The sequence below is a fragment of the Pseudophryne corroboree genome, chromosome 8 (assembly GCF_028390025.1).
Source record: "Pseudophryne corroboree isolate aPseCor3 chromosome 8, aPseCor3.hap2, whole genome shotgun sequence".
In the NCBI taxonomy this organism is placed as follows: domain Eukaryota; kingdom Metazoa; phylum Chordata; class Amphibia; order Anura; family Myobatrachidae; genus Pseudophryne; species Pseudophryne corroboree.
In genome coordinates, this window is record NC_086451.1 from 223,294,710 (window position 1) to 223,316,742 (window position 22,033).

The following is a 22,033-nucleotide window of genomic DNA, read 5'->3' on the forward strand; positions in this document are numbered from 1 at the left end:
TGTGGTCTAGACAGAATTAGTGTGGCTGTAATGTCCTGCAGACAGGCTATTTATCATGTCTAATGGAAAAATCACCTACACAGACTATGAAACTGAACATGGATTCTTTAAAGAGATTCCAAATTAGCAATTGCAGCTTCACTGATTATCACTAACAATTAAACCAATGATCAACAATATTACTGCTATCAATTTTGAAGAGTTAAAGTATTTCTCAAGGGTTTTTAAGGAGAAAGGTCCCCATGGGTCAGCAACCCAAAAAAGCAAATAGGCTTTAAATAGGTCTGCCAAAGCTTGTTATAAACACACTACCCTACAAAGTGTCAACTAGCTGACATTGTAGAAGAAAGCTAAGAGCTCATTTAAAAGTGATTACACAGCAACATGTCTTTAATTGAGCAGCACTGTGACATGTTCATGTTCGTTCTTTCTCAGTCTAAAATAGTGGATACGAAGATCCCTCCCCACTCACCCCCACCTCTCATTTGCTCCACACAATGTAAGAAGCAGAAAAGAAGAGCGGAGTGCAGCAGCTGAGTGGAAGCACATGGCACTTCCTTAGCCCTGTTTATGAGGCACAGGTAACTCATACCTCACAACTTTTCTGTTACGTGAATGCTGTGTGCATGCATCTATACAGTACAATAGGGCAATACAGATACTGCCCTACTCATTAATTCCTTTTTATAGACTTGCATTTCTTCAGGACTGTTTTAAGCCCTGGAAAAAAATTATATTATACAATTGTTCCGGCACTCATGATTAGGGTGTTTACTGAGGTTGGAACCCTTGGAATAGGAACTTTTTCCACCTTTTTCAGACCGCTACTCTTAATATCAAAAGTGTAAAATAAAATACACAATTTTATTACAGAAAAAAATACTTAAAAAGAGAATTGCCTAAACACCTTATTGATCAATTTATGAAATCTAAAATAAAACCTTCCTAAATCCTTTGTAGTCAAATAGACAAATAAAATATCTCCTCAAAAAATGTTCTCCCCAATCCCACACACCCTTGCATCAACTGCTGCTTATAGATCAAAAGTAGTATCCTCAGGAGTCAACCTTACAAACAGCCCATGACAAGCATTTTTCTATGGCAGTGCTTGTGACTGGCTATTAGTGAAGAGGGTTCCTAGACTATGTAATGCTACTCAGTGCCATAGGGGTATATATACTAAGGTGTGAGTGTTTTTAGAGGTGCCAATGTTGCCCATAGCAACCAATCAGATTCCACTTAACATTTATCTAGCGGCTTCTAGAAGATAATAGTTGGAATCTGATTGGTTGCTATGGGCACATCTCCACTTCTAAAAATCTCATATACCTCATCATGTGGGTGGGTTTGCAGGTGGCTTTCTTTTCCAAATGTCCCTCAGCACCAGGGTATAGAGCTCTAGCTTCCTACTGGCCACGGCAGAGTCCACCTTCTCCTCCTCCTGTGTGCGGAGAGCAGGCTGAAGGACTAAGCAGTGGAGCATAGGATGCTGGAGGGGCCACCACCACCAACATGATGGGGGCAAGAATGCTGCTGCTGGGAAAATCACAGGGTGGCAGCAAGGAAGGTGTTTAGTGCCTGAGGAGGCGGATGCAGAGGCATCACTGGAGAGTTGGATTCAGAGTGGCGCACTGGCAAGCAGGGAGGGACACACTGCAGGTGACATGGCGATTGACTGAGGTGACACTACAGGTGGCATTGTGATTGGCTAGGGAGACACTGCAGCGATTGGCTGTGGCACAGGTGCACACAACCAGATCATTGCGCATCTAATTTTCTAAAATTGGGTCCTAAGCAGCCACTATAATGCGTTTTTGCAATCACTGTTAAACATTAGAAAAATTAAAAGAAACACCCAATTGCCCAACACAGTTACCTATTTATATATAGTCACTTACTAGTACATATAGCTCACGGCTGATACAGTACACAGACCCCAAAATACAAAGCCCTAAGTAGCAAAGGGGCCCTTAGCAACATTTAAGCATGGCTACACTGCTCTACCTGTGTCTGAGAGCAGAGGTAGACCTTTCCTGATTATGTGGATGCATTGGCTTTGAAGCAGAGTAAAGACACTCAACCTTTAGAGAGCTAAGGCAGTCATCCCTTGATGAATGACAGAATTAATTTGATGGTACCGTATGATGTGCTTAGAAATACAATCTCCTTAATTGCTCCTGCCACAAACATTGTGGTGGAGCTTCCATGACTGCAGAGGGTACAGCTGGTATAGAGCCACTAGGTGAGCAGCTTGATCAGTGCCAGTCACCTTCGTGAGGGTCTCTCTCTGCTCACAGACCAGCACAGAGGTGGCCTCTTCTAAGCATGTACTACTCCAGTTCATGAGCAGTGATGCTTAAAATAAGGCTTCACTGCACATACGCCAAACCCACGCATGCTCAGAAGAAACTCCCACTCTGCTATTCTGACAGTAAATTGGGGGTTCAGGAGGCTGACATCATTGGGTCATTTCCTAAATTATGCTAAGTCATGCCCAGGTTCCACCCATGCACATGGATTCATATGAAGGATACATTTAGTAGAAATAATGCTATCCACTGTAAAGTGTTCACTGGAAAGATTTCTTCTTTTTGGAAAAACATTCTCTGAACTAGAAACTAGAAAAGGAAAACCAAAGTAATTAGCATTTTCTGCGATTTCATTATGGTTTAACTGCATATTTACAGCTTTCAAGTTATTCTTTTGTGTGTTAAATAAGCCGGGACATTGTAAAAAAAAACAAAAAAAAAAAACATTTTATATCCTTCAGCATAGAGTGGGACCATGCGTGTATTTAGAAGTTGTCATGCTCAAAAGCAAAATTTACTAGTGGATCAATGAAAACGACTCTCTATAATTATTTAGTTTAGGTTGTCTTGTTCACTATACCTGCAGTCTCAAGAAACAGAGGAGGGGCAGAAGTATTAACCTGGAGAAGGCATAAGGAAGTGATAAACTAGTGATATGTGCATGGTGATAAAGGCACCAGCCAATCAGCTCCAATATGTAAATTAACAGTTAGGATCTGATTGGCTGGTGTGTTTATCACCTTGCACATATCACTGGTTTATCACTTCCTTATGCCTTCTCCAGGTTAATACATCTGCCCCATTGGGAGATCAAATAAGGGGGTTATTCATTGGCAAGATTCCCTCACCCTATTTGCCCGCAAGTATAGCAACATACTAAGGAAACTGTAAATATTTGAAGAACATGATTTTAAACCAAATGTACATTATACATTTATTTACATTATAAATACATTATACATTATAACTACTATTTCTGAACTAGACAAGCAAACTAATACAGTATGTGTGAGAGCTGCTTTCTTCAAAATTAATTTCTGGCTGGGTACAAGCGCAAACACACTATACTTATGGGGCAGCTATTTTTATTTCATTATATTATATTATGTTTTTATTATTCACCTACTCTATGTTCGATGGATCCACCCCATAGCATACAAATCTTTAGCACCTTGCGTCATTGTAATCTTCACAATTACAAATTCTTACTTTAGCGCCATCCTATTCAATCACATACTGTAAGCTTTTCCTTTTTTTTAATTTAGCCTCATGTATGGCCAACAGTAGGCATGGCTATTGGCAGAACCTATGATTTAATATATGAAGGGATAATTCTCAGATGTAGAGATATTGTATGTACAGTATATATTTTTTATATGTTACACTTAAATATATTAAATATTATTCTTACAGTTTGTATCTGAATACAATTTACCTATTTGTACACAATTTTAAAATTTCATTAAAATGTGTTTAAATCACATTGTTAGGTTGTGTACAAATAGTGTATTGCCACTTCTCTATCAAGCACTACCATCAGGTGTACATACACTGGTACCCTTGCTAAAGTACACCTGGTGTGTAAATACAAATTTTTTGAGTTGCTTGCATCACAAGACATGCCCTCTCTACAAACGGAGGCAAGTATGCCTTTTTCTTGTGTGCATATTCCCTACTGTACCTGCACGGAAGGAGCTATGCATCCACCTCTCAATCAGCCCTTTTCACTTAAAAAATGGTCTGGGTCCAACACAGGTTAAGATGATAATGCTAAGTGCTAACTACATACCCTCCAACATGACCCGCCCCACTAGGTACAAAATGCTCTGTTTCTGGACTTCCCTCTTAATTTATTATTGCCATCACCTGTGAAGATACAGCTTTCTTATCATTTAACTAGTTCAACACAGGTGATGGAAATCATAAATTAAGAGGGAAGTCCAGGAACAGAGCATTTTGTACCTAGTAGGGTGGATCATGTTGGAGGGTCTGTAACTAGTGCATTGAAAGTGAAAGTGAAACTGCCTTGCTTTTGTACCAGCACTTGACTTACTGTATTTCAGCCAGGTACCTTCTCCCCAGTTTAAGACTATGCAAACTAAATGTGTAATCAGGGCCAGCACTAGGGTGCCAATGGTTAATGAACACTGAATGAGGAACATCATGTTTTTAACGTCCTTGCTTTGTCCCCACATTGAGAACTGTCCACTGAACATGTGAAGCTGTTCAATAGACATACTGTATGTGTTACTGGCATCCGGAATCCTGGCAGTCAGCATCTCAAAGCCGGGATCCAGGCCGAAGAATGCTGGCTGGGGGGTAGTGATGAGCGCCTGAAATTTTTCGGGTTTTGTGTTTTGGTTTTGGGTTCGGATCCGCGGCCGTGTTTTGGGTTCGACCGCGTTTTGGCAAAACCTCACCGAATTTTTTTTGTCGGATTTGGGTGTGTTTTGGATTCGGGTGTTTTTTTCAAAAAACCCTAAAAAACAGCTTAAATCATAGAATTTGGGGGTCATTTTGATCCCATATTATTATTAACCTCAAAAACCATAATTTCCACTCATTTTCAGTCTATTCTGAATACCTCACACCTCACAATATTATTTTTAGTCCTAAAATTTGCACCGAGGTCGCTGGATGACTAAGCTAAGCGACCCTAGTGGCCGACACAAACACCTGGCCCATCTAGGAGTGGCACTGCAGTGTCACGCAGGATGTCCCTTCCAAAAAACCCTCCCCAAACAGCACATGACGCAAAGAAAAAAAGAGGCGCAATGAGGTAGCTGTGTGAGTAAGATTAGCGACCCTAGTGGCCGACACAAACACCGGGCCCATTTAGGAGTGGCACTGCAGTGTCACGCAGGATGTCCCTTCCAAAAAACCCTCCCCAAACAGCACATGACGCAAAGAAAAAAAGAGGCGCAATGAGGTAGCTGTGTGAGTAAGATTAGCGACCCTAGTGGCCGACACAAACACCGGGCCCATCTAGGAGTGGCACTGCAGTGTCACGCAGGATGGCCCTTCCAAAAAACACTCCCCAAACAGCACATGACGCAAAGAAAAAAAGAGGCGCAATGAGGTAGCTGACTGTGTGAGTAAGATAAGCGACCCTAGTGGCCGACACAAACACCGGGCCCATTTAGGAGTGGCACTGCAGTGTCACGCAGGATGTCCCATCCAAAAAACCCTCCCCAAACAGCACATGACGCAAAGAAAAAAAGAGGCGCAATGAGGTAGCTGTGTGAGTAAGATTAGCGACCGTAGTGGCCGACACAAACACCGGGCCCATTTAGGAGTGGCACTGCAGTGTCACGCAGGATGTCCCTTCCAAAAAACCCTCCCCAAACAGCACATGACGCAAAGAAAAAAAGAGGCGCAATGAGTTAGCTGTGTGAGTAAGATTAGCGACCCTAGTGGACGACACAAACACCGGGCCCATCTAGGAGTGGCACTGCAGTGTCACGCAGGATGGCCCTTCCAAAAAACACTCCCCAAACAGCACATGACGCAAAGAAAAAAAGAGGCGCAATGAGGTAGCTGTGTGAGTAAGATTAGCGACCGTAGTGGCCGACACAAACACCGGGCCCATTTAGGAGTGGCACTGCAGTGTCACGCAGGATGTCCCTTCCAAAAAACCCTCCCCAAACAGCACATGACGCAAAGAAAAAAAGAGGCGCAATGAGGTAGCTGTGTGAGTAAGATTAGCGACCCTAGTGGCCGACACAAACACCGGGCCCATCTAGGAGTGGCACTGCAGTGTCACGCAGGATGGCCCTTCCAAAAAACCCTCCCCAAACAGCACATGACGCAAAGAAAAAAAGAGGCGCAATGAGGTAGCTGACTGTGTGAGTAAGATAAGCGACCCTAGTGGCCGACACAAACACCGGGCCCATTTAGGAGTGGCACTGCAGTGTCACGCAGGATGTCCCTTCCAAAAAACCCTCCCCAAACAGCACATGACGCAAAGAAAAAAAGAGGCGCAATGAGGTAGCTGACTGTGTGAGTAAGATAAGCGACCCTAGTGGCCGACACAAACACCGGGCCCATTTAGGAGTGGCACTGCAGTGTCACGCAGGATGTCCCTTCCAAAAAACCCTCCCCAAACAGCACATGACGCAAAGAAAAATAAAAGAAAAAAGAGGTGCAAGATGGAATTGTCCTTGGGCCCTCCCACCCACCCTTATGTTGTATAAACAAAACAGGACATGCACACTTTAACCAACCCATCATTTCAGTGACAGGGTCTGCCACACGACTGTGACTGATATGACGGGTTGGTTTGGACCCCCCCCCCAAAAAAGAAGCAATTAATCTCTCCTTGCACAAACTGGCTCTACAGAGGCAAGATGTCCACCTCATCATCATCCTCCGATATATCACCGTGTACATCCCCCTCCTCACAGATTATCAATTCATCCCCACTGGAATCCACCATCTCAGCTCCCTGTGTACTTTGTGGAGGCAATTGCTGCTGGTCAATGTCTCCGCGGAGGAATTGATTATAATTCATTTTAATGAACATCATCTTCTCCACATTTTCTGGATGTAACCTCGTACGCCGATTGCTGACAAGGTGAGCGGCGGCACTAAACACTCTTTCGGAGTACACACTTGTGGGAGGGCAACTTAGGTAGAATAAAGCCAGTTTGTGCAATGGCCTCCAAAGTGCCTCTTTTTCCTGCCAGTATAAGTATGGACTGTGTGACGTGCCTACTTGGATGCGGTCACTCATATAATCCTCCACCATTCTTTCAATGGGGAGAGAATCATATGCAGTGACAGTAGACGACATGTCCGTAATCGTTGTCAGGTCCTTCAGTCCGGACCAGATGTCAGCATCAGCAGTCGCTCCAGACTGCCCTGCATCACCGCCAGCGGGTGGGCTCGGAATTCTGAGCCTTTTCCTCGCACCCCCAGTTGCGGGAGAATGTGAAGGAGGAGATGTTGACAGGTCGCGTTCCGCTTGACTTGACAATTTTCTCACCAGCAGGTCTTTCAACCCCAGCAGACTTGTGTCTGCCGGAAAGAGAGATCCAAGGTAGGCTTTAAATCTAGGATCGAGCATGGTGGCCAAAATGTAGTGCTCTGATTTCAACAGATTGACCACCCGTGAATCCTTGTTAAGCGAATTAAGGGCTCCATCCACAAGTCCCACATGCCTAGCGGAATCGCTCCGTGTTAGCTCCTCCTTCAATGTCTCCAGCTTCTTCTGCAAAAGCCTGATGAGGGGAATGACCTGACTCAGGCTGGCAGTGTCTGAACTGACTTCACGTGTGGCAAGTTCAAAGGGCAGCAGAACCTTGCACAACGTTGAAATCATTCTCCACTGCGCTTGAGACAGGTGCATTCCACCTCCTATATCGTGCTCAATTGTATAGGCTTGAATGGCCTTTTGCTGCTCCTCCAACCTCTGAAGCATATAGAGGGTTGAATTCCACCTCGTTACCACTTCTTGCTTCAGATGATGGCAGGGCAGGTTCAGTAGTTTTTGGTGGTGCTCCAGTCTTCTGTACGTGGTGCCTGTACGCCGAAAGTGTCCCGCAATTCTTCTGGCCACCGACAGCATCTCTTGCACGCCCCTGTCGTTTTTTAAATAATTCTGCACCACCAAATTCAAGGTATGTGCAAAACATGGGACGTGCTGGAATTTGCCCATATTTAATGCACACACAATATTGCTGGCGTTGTCCGATGCCACAAATCCACAGGAGAGTCCAATTGGGGTAAGCCATTCCGCGATGATCTTCCTCAGTTGCCGTAAGAGGTTTTCAGCTGTGTGCGTATTCTGGAAGGCGGTGATACAAAGCGTAGCCTGCCTAGGAGAGAGTTGGCGTTTGCGAGATGCTGCTACTGGTGCCGCCGCTGCTGTTCTTGCGGCGGGAGTCCATACATCTACCCAGTGGGCTGTCACAGTCATATAGTCCTGACCCTGCCCTGCTCCACTTGTCCACATGTCCGTGGTTAAGTGGACATTGGGTACAGCTGCATTTTTTAGGACACTGGTGACTCTTTTTCTGAGGTCTGTGTAAATTTTCGGTATCGCCTGCCTAGAGAAATGGAACCTAGATGGTATTTGGTACCGGGGACACAGTACCTCCAACAAGTCTCTAGTTGGCTCTGCAGTAATGATGGATACTGGAACCACGTTTCTCACCACCCAGGATGCCAAGGCCTCAGTTATCCGCTTTGCAGTAGGATGACTGCTGTGATATTTCATCTTCCTCGCAAAGGACTGTTGGACAGTCAATTGCTTGGTGGAAGTAGTAAAAGTGGTCTTACGACTTCCCCTCTGGGATGACCATCGACTCCCAGCAGCAACAACAGCAGCGCCAGCAGCAGTAGGCGTTACACGCAAGGATGCATCGGAGGAATCCCAGGCAGGAGAGGACTCGTCAGAATTGCCAGTGACATGGCCTGCAGGACTATTGGCATTCCTGGGGAAGGAGGAAATTGACACTGAGGGAGTTGGTGGGGTGGTTTGCGTGAGCTTGGTTACAAGAGGAAGGGATTTACTGGTCAGTGGACTGCTTCCGCTGTCACCCAAAGTTTTTGAACTTGTCACTGACTTATTATGAATGCGCTGCAGGTGACGTATAAGGGAGGATGTTCCGAGGTGGTTAACGTCCTTACCCCTACTTATTACAGCTTGACAAAGGGAACACACGGCTTGACACCTGTTGTCCGCATTTCTGTTGAAATACCTCCACACCGAAGAGCTGATTTTTTTGGTATTTTCACCAGGCATGTCAACGGCCATATTCCTCCCACGGACAACAGGTGTCTCCCCGGGTGCCTGACTTAAACAAACCACCTCACCTTCAGAATCCTCCTGGTCAATTTCCTCCCCAGCGCCAGCAACACCCATATCCTCCTCATCCTGGTGTACTTCAACACTGACATCTTCAATCTGACTATCAGGAACTGGACTGCGGGTGCTCCTTCCAGCACTTGCAGGGGGCGTGCAAATGGTGGAAGGCGCATGCTCTTCACGTCCAGTGTTGGGAAGGTCAGGCATCGCAACCGACACAATTGGACTCTCCTTGTGGATTTGGGATTTTGAAGAACGCACAGTTCTTTGCGGTGCTACTGCTTTTGCCAGCTTGAGTCTTTTCATTTTTCTAGCGAGAGGCTGAGTGCCTCCATCCTCATGTGAAGCTGAACCACTAGCCATGAACATAGGCCAGGGCCTCAGCCGTTCCTTGCCACTCCGTGTGGTAAATGGCATATTGGCAAGTTTACGCTTCTCCTCCGACAATTTTATTTTAGGTTTTGGAGTCCTTTTTTTACTGATATTTGGTGTTTTGGATTTGACATGCTCTGTACTATGACATTGGGCATCGGCCTTGGCAGACGACGTTGCTGGCATTTCATCGTCTCGGCCATGACTAGTGGCAGCAGCTTCAGCACGAGGTGGAAGTGGATCTTGATCTTTCCCTAATTTTGGAACCTCAACATTTTTGTTCTCCATATTTTAATAGGCACAACTAAAAGGCACCTCAGGTAAACAATGGAGATGGATGGATACTAGTATACAATTATGGACGGACTGCCGAGTGCCGACACAGAGGTAGCTACAGCCGTGAACTACCGTACTGTACTGTGTCTGCTGCTAATATAGACTGGTTGATAAAGAGATGTAGTAGTATGTATAAGTATAAAGAAGAAAGAAAAAAAAACCACGGGTAGGTGGTATACAATTATGGACGGACTGCCGAGTGCCGACACAGAGGTAGCTACAGCCGTGGACTACCGTACTGTACTGTGTCTGCTGCTAATATAGACTGGTTGATAAAGAGATGTAGTAGTATGTATAAGTATAAAGAAGAAAGAAAAAAAACCACGGGTAGGTGGTATACAATTATGGACGGACTGCCGAGTGCCGACACAGAGGTAGCTACAGCCGTGGACTACCGTACTGTACTGTGTCTGCTGCTAATATAGACTGGTTGATAAAGAGATGTAGTAGTATGTATAAGTATAAAGAAGAAAGAAAAAAAAACCACGGGTAGGTGGTATACAATTATGGACGGACTGCCGAGTGCCGACACAGAGGTAGCTACAGCCGTGGACTACCGTACTGTACTGTGTCTGCTGCTAATATAGACTGGTTGATAAAGAGATGTAGTAGTATGTATAAGTATAAAGAAGAAAGAAAAAAAAACCACGGGTAGGTGGTATACAATTATGGACGGACTGCTGAGTGCCGACACAGAGGTAGCTACAGCCGTGGACTACCGTACTGTACTGTGTCTGCTGCTAATATAGACTGGTTGATAAAGAGATGTAGTAGTATGTATAAGTATAAAGAAGAAAGAAAAAAAAAACACGGGTAGGTGGTATACAATTATGGACGGACTGCCGAGTGCCGACACAGAGGTAGCTACAGCCGTGGACTACCGTACTGTACTGTGTCTGCTGCTAATATAGACTGGTTGATAAAGAGATGTAGTAGTATGTATAAGTATAAAGAAGAAAGAAAAAAAAACCACGGGTAGGTGGTATACAATTATGGACAGACTGCCGAGTGCCGACACAGAGGTAGCTACAGCCGTGGACTACCGTACTGTACTGTGTCTGCTGCTAATATAGACTGGTTGATAAAGAGATGTAGTAGTATGTATAAGTATAAAGAAGAAAGAAAAAAAAACCACGGGTAGGTGGTATACAATTATGGACGGACTGCCGAGTGCCGACACAGAGGTAGCTACAGCCGTGAACTACCGTACTGTACTGTGTCTGCTGCTAATATAGACTGGTTGATAAAGAGATGTAGTAGTATGTATGTATAAAGAAGAAAGAAAAAAAAACCTCGGGTAGGTGGTATACAATTATGGACGGACTGCCGAGTGCCAACACAGAGGTAGCTACAGCCGTGAACTACCGTACTGTACTGTGTCTGCTGCTAATATAGACTGGTTGATAAAGAGATGTAGTAGTATGTATGTATAAAGAAGAAAGAAAAAAAAACCTCGGGTAGGTGGTATACAATTATGGACGGACTGCCGAGTGCCGACACAGAGGTAGCTACAGCCGTGAACTACCGTACTGTACTGTGTCTGCTGCTAATATAGACTGGTTGATAAAGAGATGTAGTAGTATGTATGTATAAAGAAGAAAGAAAAAAAAAACCTCGGGTAGGTGGTATACAATTATGGACGGACTGCCGAGTGCCGACACAGAGGTAGCTACAGCCGTGAACTACCGTACTGTACTGTGTCTGCTGCTAATATAGACTGGTTGATAAAGAGATGTAGTAGTATGTATGTATAAAGAAGAAAGAAAAAAAAACCACGGGTAGGTGGAATACAATTATGGACGGACTGCCGAGTGCCGACACAGAGGTAGCTACAGCCGTGGACTACCGTACTGTACTGTGTCTGCTGCTAATATAGACTGGTTGATAAAGAGATGTAGTAGTATGTATGTATAAAGAAGAAAGAAAAAAAAACCACGGGTAGGTGGTATACAATTATGGATGGACTGCCGAGTGCCGACACAGAGGTAGCTACAGCCGTGAACTACCGTACTGTGTCTGCTGCGACTGGATGATAAATAATGATATAAAAAATATATATATATCACTACTGCAGCCGGACAGGTATATATTATATAATGACGGACCTGCTGGACACTGTCTGTCAGCAGAATGAGTTTTTTATAGAATAAAAAAAAAAAACACCACACAAGTGAAGTCACACGACGAGTGTTTAACTTTTTCAGGCAATCACAATATAGTATACTACTAACTATACTGGTGGTCAGTGTGGTCAGGTCACTGGTCAGTCACACTGGCAGTGGCACTCCTGCAGCAAAAGTGTGCACTGTTTAATTTTAATATAATATGTACTCCTGGCTCCTGCTATAACCTATAACTGGCACTGCAGTGCTCCCCAGTCTCCCCCACAATTATAAGCTGTGTGAGCTGAGCACAGTCAGATATATATACATAGATGATGCAGCACACTGGGCTGAGCAGTGCACACAGATATGGTATGTGACTGAGTCACTGTGTGTATCGTTTTTTTCAGGCAGAGAACGGATATATTAAATAAAACTGCACTGTCTGGTGGTCACTGTGGTCAGTCACTAGTAAACTCTGCACTCTCTACACTTCTACAGTACTCCTAAGCTCCAGTAAATCAGGTCAATCTCTCTCTCTCTCTGTCTTCTAATCTAAATGGAGAGGACGCCAGCCACGTCCTCTCCCTATCAATCTCAATGCAAGTGTGAAAATGGCGGCGACGCGCGGCTCCTTATATAGAATCCGAGTCTCGCGAGAATCCGACAGCGTCATGATGACGTTCGGGCGCGCTCGGGTTAACCGAGCAAGGCGGGAGGATCCGAGTCTGCTCGGACCCGTGAAAAAAACCATGAAGTTCGGGCGGGTTCGGATTCAGAGAAACCGAACCCGCTCATCTCTACTGGGGGGGGGGGGGGGGGGTTGGGGGGTTCGAGCGCAACGAAGGCCCTTGTGGGCTGGCTGCGCTCACCATGCTGCGGGCTCGGTGGCGAGTCACATAACTACATCCCAATAGACAATGGTTCCTTGCGCATAAAGGGGCTAATTCAGACCTGATCGCTGCTGTGCGATCAGGTCTGAACTGCACCGACGGCTGTCTCAGCCCTGCGATCGCCTCTGCCTGATTGACAAGCAGAGGCGGGAGGAGGTGGGCCGGCGGCGTTTGCCCGCAATTTAGGGGGCGTAGTCCGGCCAGTAGCTGCGCTGGTGGAGAGCTACTCTTCAAGTACAAAAGCATTGCCGCCGTGCAATGCTTTTGTACTTGTACAACAGGGCAGGGCCTGACATGCGGGGCGGACTAGCCCTGTGCTGGGCGTCCCCCCGCATGTCAGAGAATCTGAAGGTAGATGTGCTAAATTTAGCACATCTACGATCAGGTCTGAATTAGGCCCAAAGTGTGTGTATAATAGGGAAAATGACGCTTGCACAGGTGAGGATACCCGACCTCACTAAAGTGTAATAGATAGGATATGGTGCAGCGTGCAATCGCTATAACTAATGTGATGGTGTTACGGTGTGTTAATGGTAATAAACCAATAAGGCTGTGTGTGTGTACAAGTAAACACAATTAAATCCAAGTAGACAATACACACAATAGATGTCAGTACAATGCTAAGGGTGTGAATATATGATGCAGTGAAACTTGGCACCGACAGGTACAGAAGGTACCATGTGGAGGGAGTGCAGTTCCTGCAGCATATTGTTCCAGGTGATGAAACATGGGTACATTATGTGACACAAAGCAAGCATCCATGACATGAAAACATGCATCATCCCCACCTTCAATAAAATTCAAAACAACTCCATCTGCAAAGAAGGTCATGGTTACCGTGTTTTGGGACCGCAAATGCGTGCTTCTTGTTGCTTTCCTAACCAGGGGAGATACTGTGAATGCTGACTGCTATTGTGACATACTGTGTTGGTTGCAGAGGGCAATTCATCGAAAATGACCTGGGTTGCTGTGAAAAGGTGTCATATTGCTGCATGATAACGCCAAGCCCCACTCAGCCAACAGCACTCGTGAGTTGTTATGGCACTACCATTAGAAGATACTGGACCATCCTCCCTACAGCCCTGACCTGGCACTGATTGATTTCCAGGTCTGGGTTGAAGGCATCATTTCCTGGCTTAAGGTGCTTGACATTGATAATTTTCTATACTGTGATACAGTGGATGCCTTGGTGTACTGTTGTAACAAAAGCTTAGACAAGTATGGGGACTAAGTGGTACCAAGGCCATACTATTGATAATATGTATACTGTATGTACGAGTTGAAGAAATGTAAGCAATGAGAGATTTCCCTTATTTATTGGACCACACTCATAAATCTCCACAGTGGGGGTAAATATACTAGGCAGTGCTTTTCAATTCTGCTATGAATTCAGTGGTTTCAGCTGCTGGATTTAAAGGGGAACTGGTTATGTATGTTATATTATTGCCCCTTTAAATCCAGCAGCCAAAACTGCCAAAGACACAGGAGCTTTGAAAACTCCAGATTACTAAAAAAATGATCCCTTATTATCTATTATAAGAGATACTTTGATGTCATTGCTCAAAGGGATATACCAAAGGTTACATGCAAATTAGAGATGAGAAGGTTCGGTTCTCATAGAACCGAACCCCCCCGAACTTCACTAACCAAGCCTGGATCCGAGTCAGGCTCAGGTTTTCCCGCCTGACTCGGAAACCAGAACAAGGCAAAACATCATCCTCCCGCTGTTTGATTCTCGTGGGGTTTGGATTCCATATAAGGAGCCGCACATCCCCGCCATTTTCACTCCGGCATTGGAGAGTGTAGAGAGAGGACGTGTCTCCGTCCTCAGTGGTAGTGTCTTGTGCTGCATCAGTCCAGTCACAGTGGTGGTGTCCTCTGCTGCCATATGTCCAGTGCTGCTGTATAAGTCCAGTCCAGTGGTGCTGTGTTGTGCTGCATCAGTCCAGTGGTGGTGTGTTGTGCTGCATCAGTCCAGTTACAGTGTTGGTGTCCTCTGCTGCCATATGTCCAGTGCTGCTGTATAATTCCACTCCATTGCCGCATAAATCCAGTGATGCTGACGTATAATTGCATTGGTACTGGCGTATAAGTCCAGAGATCCTGTCGTATAATTCCAGTGCTACTGGCGTATAAGTCCAGTCCAGTGATACTGCTGTATATATGCAGTGGTAGTGCCGTATAATTCCAGTGATCCTGCCGTATAATTCCAGTGGTACTGGCGTATAAATCCAGTGATCCTGCCTTATAATTCCAGTGGTACTGGCGTATAAATCCAGTCCAGTGATACTGCCGTATATGTCCAGTGGTACTGCCGTATATGTCCATTGATACTGCCGTATATGTCCAGCGGTACTGCCGTATAAATCCAGTGATCCTGCTGTATAATTCCAGTGATCCTGCCGTATAATTCCACTGGTACTGGCGTATAATTACAGTGATCCTGCCGTATAATTCCAGTGGTACTGGCTTATAAATCCAGTGATCCTGACGTATAATTCCATATAAGTCCAGTTCAGTGGTGCTGCCATATAACTTCAGTGGTGCTGTCCTGTGCTGTATATTATTTACTCTAAATAAAGGGGATATTAATATTTTATCCAAATTTTCACAGGGTTTGCCCTGTGTGGTGTAGAGGTACGCGCTCATGTACCGCATAATGGGGGTCATTCCGAGTTTTTCGCTCGTTGCCGATTTTCGCTATATTGCGATTAGTCGCTTACTGCGCATGCGCAAGGTTCACAGAGCGCATGCGATTAGTTATTTTACACAAAAGTTAGGTATTTTACTCACGGCATAACAAGGATTTTTCATCGTTCTGGTGATCGTACTGTGATTGACAGGAAGTGGGTGTTTCTGGGCGGAAACTGGCCGTTTTCTGGGTGTGTGCAAAAAAACGCTGGCGTTTGTGGGAAAAACGCAGGAGTGTCTGAAGAAACGGGGGAGTGTCTGGGTGAACGCTGGGTGTGTTTGTGACATCAAACCAGGAACGAAACTGACTAAACTGATCGCAATGGCTGAGTAAGTCTCGAGCTACTCAGAAACTGCTAAGAAATTTCTATTCGCAATTCTGCTAATCTTTCATTCGCAATTCTGCTATGCTAAGATACACTCCCAGAGGGCGGCGGCTTAGCGTGTGCAATGCTGCTAAAAGCAGCTAGCGAGCGAACAACTCGGAATGAGGGCCATTGTAATATAACTCCAGAAAAATAATGGAGAACAAAAATTTGGAGGATACAATAGGGAAAGATTAAGAACCACTTCCTCCAAGTGCTGAAGCTGCTGCCACTAGTCATGACATAGATGATGAAATCCCATCAACGTCGTCTGCCAAGGCTAATGCCCAATCTGATATTAGAGGGCATGTAAAATCCAAAAAGCCAAAGTTCAGTAAAAAGACCCAAAAATAAAGAAATTTAAATGGTCCGAGGAGAAACGTAAACTTGCCAATATGCCATTTACGACACGGAGTGGCAAAGAACTGCTAAGGCCCTGGCCTATGTTCATGACTAGTGGTTCAGCTTCACATGGCGATGGAAGCCCTCATCCTTCCGCTAGAAAAATGATAACATTTAAGCTGGCAAAAGCAAAGTAAAGAACTGTGCGTTCTAAGATGGTATCACAAATCCCCAAGGAGAGTCCAAGTGTGTTGGCGGTTGTAATGCCTGACTTTCCCAACACTGGACGTGAAGAAATGGCTTCTTCCACCATTTGCACGCCCTCTGCAAGTACTGGAAGTAGCACCCACAGTCAAGTTTCTGATATTCAAATTGAAGATGTCACTGTTGAAGTACACCAGGATGAGGATATGGGTGTTGCTGGTGCTGAGGAGGAAGTTGATGATGAGGATTCTGATGGTGATGTGATTTGTTTAAATCAGGCACCAGGGGAGACAACTGTTGTCCGTGGGATGAATAGGCCCATTGTGATGCCTGGGCAAAATACCAAAAATACCAAAAAAGCCACCTCTTCGGTGTGGAATCATTTCTCCACAATTCTCCACAAATCCGGACAACAGGTGTCAAGCCGTGTGTTGCCTCTGTCAATCCTCCCTTATACGTCACCTGCAGCGAATTCATCAGAAGTCAGTGTCAAGTTGTGAAACTTTGGGTAAGAGAGTAATCAGTCCACTGACACCTAAATCCCTTCTTCCTCTTGTACCCAAGCTCCTGCAAGCCGCACCACCAACTCCCTCAACGTCAACTTCCTCCTCAGTCAGGAACGTCAGTAGTCCTGCAGGCCATGTCACTGGCAAGACTGAGGAGTCCTCTCCTAACTGGGATTCCTCCGGAGGATCCTTGAGTGATACGCCTGCTGCTGTTGCTGCCGCTGCTGTTGTTGCTGCTGGGAGTCGATCGTCATCCCAGAGGGGAAGTCGGAAGACCACTTGTACTACTTCAACTAAGCAATTGACTGTCCAACAGTCCTTTGTGAGGAAGATGAAATATGACAGCAGTCATCCTTTTGCAAAGCGGATAACTGAGGCCTTGACAGCTATGTTGGTGTTAGACGTGCATCCGGTATCCGCCATTAGTTCAGTGGGACTTAGAGAATTGTTTGAGGTACTGTGTCCCCGGTATCAAATCCCAACTAGGTTTCTCTTCACTAGGCAGACGATACCGAGAATGTACAGAGACGTCAGAAAAAGTGTCCTCAGTGTCCTAAAAATTACAGTTGTAACCACTGTCCACTTAAACACGGAAATGTGGACAAGTGGAACAGGGCAGACTAAGGACTATATGATTGTGAAAGCCCACTGGGTTGATGTATGGCCTCCCGCAGCAACAACAGCAGCGGCACCAGTAGCAGCATCTCGCAAACGCCAACTTGGTCCTAGGCAGGCTACGCTATGTATCACCACTTTCCGTAAGAGGCACACCGCTGACAATCTCTTTCTTACGGAATCTGAGGGACATCATTGCTCAATGGCTTACCCCAATTAGACTCTCCTGGGGATTTGTGATATCGGACAATGCCACCAATATTGTGCGTGCATTACATCTTGGCAAATTCCAGCACGTCCCATGTTTTGCACATACATTTAATTTGGTGGTGCTGAATTTTTTGAAAAATGACAGTGGCGTGCAGGAGAAGCTTTCAGTGGCCCGAAAAATTGCGGGCCACTTTCGGCATTCAGCCACCGCGTGCTGAAGACTGGAGCACCATCAACCACTGCTGAGCCTGACCTGCCATCACTTGAAGCAAGAGGTGGTAACGAGGTTGAATTCAACACTCTATATGCTTCAGAGGATAGAGCAGTAGCAAAAGCCACTCAAGCCTATACATCCACCTACGATATACTGTAGGCAAAGGAGGGGGAATGCACCTGACTCAAGTACAGTGGAGAATGATTTCCGTCTTGTGCAAGGTTCTCCAACCCTTCGAACTTGCCACACGTGAAGTCAGTTCAGACACTGCCAGCTTGAGTCGGGTCAGTCCCCTCATCAGGCTTTTGCAGAAGCAGCTGGAGAAATTTAAAGAGGAGCCAAGATGGAGCAATTCCGCAAAGTATGTGGGACTTGTGGATGGAGCCCTTCATTCGCTTTGCCAGGATTGAAGGGTGGTCAATCTGTTGAAATCAGAGCACTACATTTTGGCCACCGTGCTCCATCCTAGGTTTAAAGCCTACATAGTATTTCTCTTTCCAGCAGACACAAGTCTGCAGAGGTTCAAAGACCTGCTGGGGAGAAAACTGTCAACTCAAGCAGAACATGACCCGTCAATAGATCCTCCTTCACTCTCTCCCGCAACTTGGGCTGCGAGGAAAAGGATAAGATTTCCTAGCCCACCCGCTGGCGGTGATGCAGGGCAGTCAGGAGCAAGTGCTGACATCTGGTCCGGACTGAAGGACCTGCCAACGATTACTGACATGTCTACTGTCACTGCATATGATTCTGTCACCATTGAAAGAATGGTGGAGGATTATATGAGTGACAGCATCCAAGTAGGTATGTCAGACAGTCCGTACATATACAGGCAGGAAAAAGAGGCAATTTGGATGCTCTTGCACAAACTGCCTTTATTTTACCTAAGTTGCTCCCCCTCCAGTGTGTACTCTGAAAGAGTGTTTAGTGCAACCGGTAACCTTGTCAGCGATAGACGTAGGAGGTTACTTCCACAAAATGTGTAGAAGATGATGTTCATCAAAATTAATTATAAATTCCTCCGGGAAGACCTTTACCAGCAATTGCCTCCAGAAAGTACAAAGGGACCTGTGATGGTAGATTCCAGTGGGGATGAATTAATACTCTGTGAGGAGGAGGATGTACACAGTGAAAGCAGTGAGGAATCGGAGGATGAGGTTGACATGTTGCCTCTGTAGATCCAGTTTGTGCAAGGAGAGATTGATTGCTTCTTTTTTGGTGGGGGCCCAAACCAACCAGTCATTTTAGCCACAGTTGTGTGGCAGACCCTGTCGCTGAAATGATTGGTTTGTTAAAGTGTGCATGTCCTGTTTATACAACATAAGGGTGGGTGGGAGGGCCCAAGGGCAATTCCATCTGGCACCTCTTTTTCTTCTTTGCATCATGTGTTTGGGGCCTAGTTTTTTTAAGTGCCATCCTGTCTGCAACTGCAGTGCCACTCCTAGATGGGTCAGGTGTTTGTGCCGCACACTTGTGTCGCTTAGCTTAGTAATACAGCTGCCTCATTGCAATTCTTTTTCGTCTTTGTATGATGTGCTGTTTGGGGCCTATTTTTTAAATCTTCCATCCTGTCTGCCACTGCAGTGCCGCTCCTAGATGGGCCAGGTGTTTGTGCGGCACACTTGTGTCGCTTAGTTTAGTCATACAGCCACCTCTGTGCAACCTTTTGGCCTAAAAACAATATTGTGAGGTGTGAGGTGTTCAGAATAGACTGGAAATGAGTGGAAATGAATGTTATTGAGGTTAATAATACCGTAGTGGCAAAATTACCCCAAAATTCTGTGATTTTAGCTGTTTCTATGTTTTATTCAAAAATCATCCAGATCCAAAACCAAAACCTGAAAGGGTGGTTTTGGCAAAACCAATCCAAAACCAAAACACGAAAAGTGCCCGCCGCACATCTCTAATGCAAATCTAGATCAGCATTTTCAAAATAATATTTGAATCCAATGAAGCTTCATTTTCAGAGCAAGAGGTCCAGAGGAAAAGTTGATTGTAACATAATTTAAGTGGTAGGCAAACAAAACTAAACATAGAAGAGTTTCAACAAATTACTATTAACATTTGGCAATTGTCAAACCTCCCAACTTCTGTTCATCGGAAGGAGGGACATCCGCTCGTGCGAAGCGGCCGCCCGTAAAGTGGGCATGGCCTATGGAAAAGGGTTGTGGCTTCACGGGAGGGCCGCAATCTCGAGCCACGCCCCCGTTTTCATCACTGAGGGGGCATGCTAAGCAGAGCAGCGAGTGCAGGAGCCTCCCAACTGCTCCCCCCCCCCCCCCCCACCGTGGGACACTTTGGCCCACGGGTGGAACAGCAGGACAGTCCCAAAAAAACGGGACTATCCCACGGAAATCGGGACAGTTGGGAGGTATGAATTATGACTCCAGTAATGGTTATTATTAGTGCTTTACAATTGTTGGGTTCCTTTGCTCTTTAAAACAAGAAACAGGAATTGCAGCTGTTCTGAGTATAAGGAAGGAAAGAGGATAAACTGTGCTGCACCACACAGAAAGGTACTGTAGCAAAAATGTGCAGTCAAAGGTGCTTCGCCTTTGACAAAAATATCACAACAATTAAAAAACCACCAAGGAGTATTCAGTCATTTCAAATATTGCTTACAGGAATAAGAATTGCAGTTGTTACTCCTGTATGTGAGTATGTAACAGATTGTCCTCTTTTTTTTCTGTGGATATTTGGTTATCCCGCCTTCAACCCTCACCGTCATTTTCCTCCACTCCTTTTTTTAACCATATTCATCCAGAAATCTTGTAGGCCCTGATAGGCCTGTTCTGAATCAGATGGATCTCTTTACATGGACGCAAACGGTGAGTTTTATGCGCAGGTGCAAATATACACATTTTTGCATATCTATGTCCTATTCTGAGAGTGTCAAAATCTGTCTTTCCTTGAAATGGGTGTTTCAGGGCGGGAACTGTGTAGTGACAATGTGGGAGTGTCATGAGGGTTTTGCTAAAGTTCCATGCTATTCTGAGTTATGCTTATGGAGAAGCGAATTCTGTTTCAGATGGAACTCTTGCACCTGTGGCTGATGCAAGTGCTTATACCAGGGACATGCGGTGAGGTACATGGCTCATTTGGAGCCTACTTGTACTAGAGCCAGATTTACACACAATATATAAGCCCAAAGGTTCATGTGGGCATTATACAAAGATGCAGCAATATATACTCCTTAGGGCCAGCTCCAGGCATGTCCCACACGAGCGGAAGCACAGGGCGCCACCCTTATTGCGTGCCGCTATTTGTGGCCATCATATTGTCTTCACATACCTGGAGCCGGCCTGGCCCTGATCACAGTTATCCACCACAGCTCCCAGCAGTCGCCGCAATGATGGGGGAGTGTTGTGGGTGTGAATTTGTGTGCGGTGCCTGGCCTGCCTGAGCAGCCCCGCCTCCCTCTCGACACACCCACTGCCTATCTACGGCCACTGTGCTCTCCTCATCCCCCTCACCTCCCCAGAATGCCGACGCTGGCGCGACGTCATTGTGCACGGCATTCTGGGAGCATAAGCGTTGGTGGGAGAAGAGAGGAGCGGGGAAGATCGAGGAGCAGTGACAGCCCCAGCAACAGCGCGCCCTGTACTCCATGCGCCCACCCATCTGCCTACATGCACCAGCCTGCCTAAGCACCTGGCCCCGAGGAGGCATCCTGCCAGTCCAGGATCCCAGTACCAGCAGCAGCACAGCACACGGCCAGCATGAGCACTTCAGGGAGAGTGCTGCCCCCCAGCCGGGGTGAGTGTGGATGTATACATGCCCTGGCTGACTCTCTCTGTCCTCTCTCTCTCTGTCCTATGTACCTAGCCGCTTTCTCTCTCTCTCTTGTACTCAGCCTCTCTCTCTCTCTCTTGTACTAACCTCCCTCTCTTTCTTTTGTCATTACCTTACTCTCTTTTGTCGTTACCCCCTCTCTCTCTTTGTCATTACCCCCCCCTTTCTTTGTCGATACCCCCTCTCTCTTTGTCATTACCCCCTCTCTCTCTTTTGTTGTTACCTCCACTCACTCTTTTGTCGTTACCCCCTCTCTCTCCTTTGTCGTTACTCCCTC

The 22,033-nt window shown here is 45.8% G+C and overlaps 1 long non-coding RNA gene across 1 annotated transcript in view; it reads left to right on the forward strand.

Annotated features, from left to right (window-relative positions):
* The first annotated feature begins 495 nt into the window (after positions 1–495).
* Positions 496–22,033, forward strand: part of LOC134947637 (uncharacterized) — a 125,766-nt gene continuing 104,228 nt past the window's right edge. Inside the window, exon 1 of the long non-coding RNA XR_010182670.1 lies at positions 496–581. This is a non-coding gene — a long non-coding RNA (uncharacterized LOC134947637). The remainder of the gene's footprint in view (positions 582–22,033) is intronic.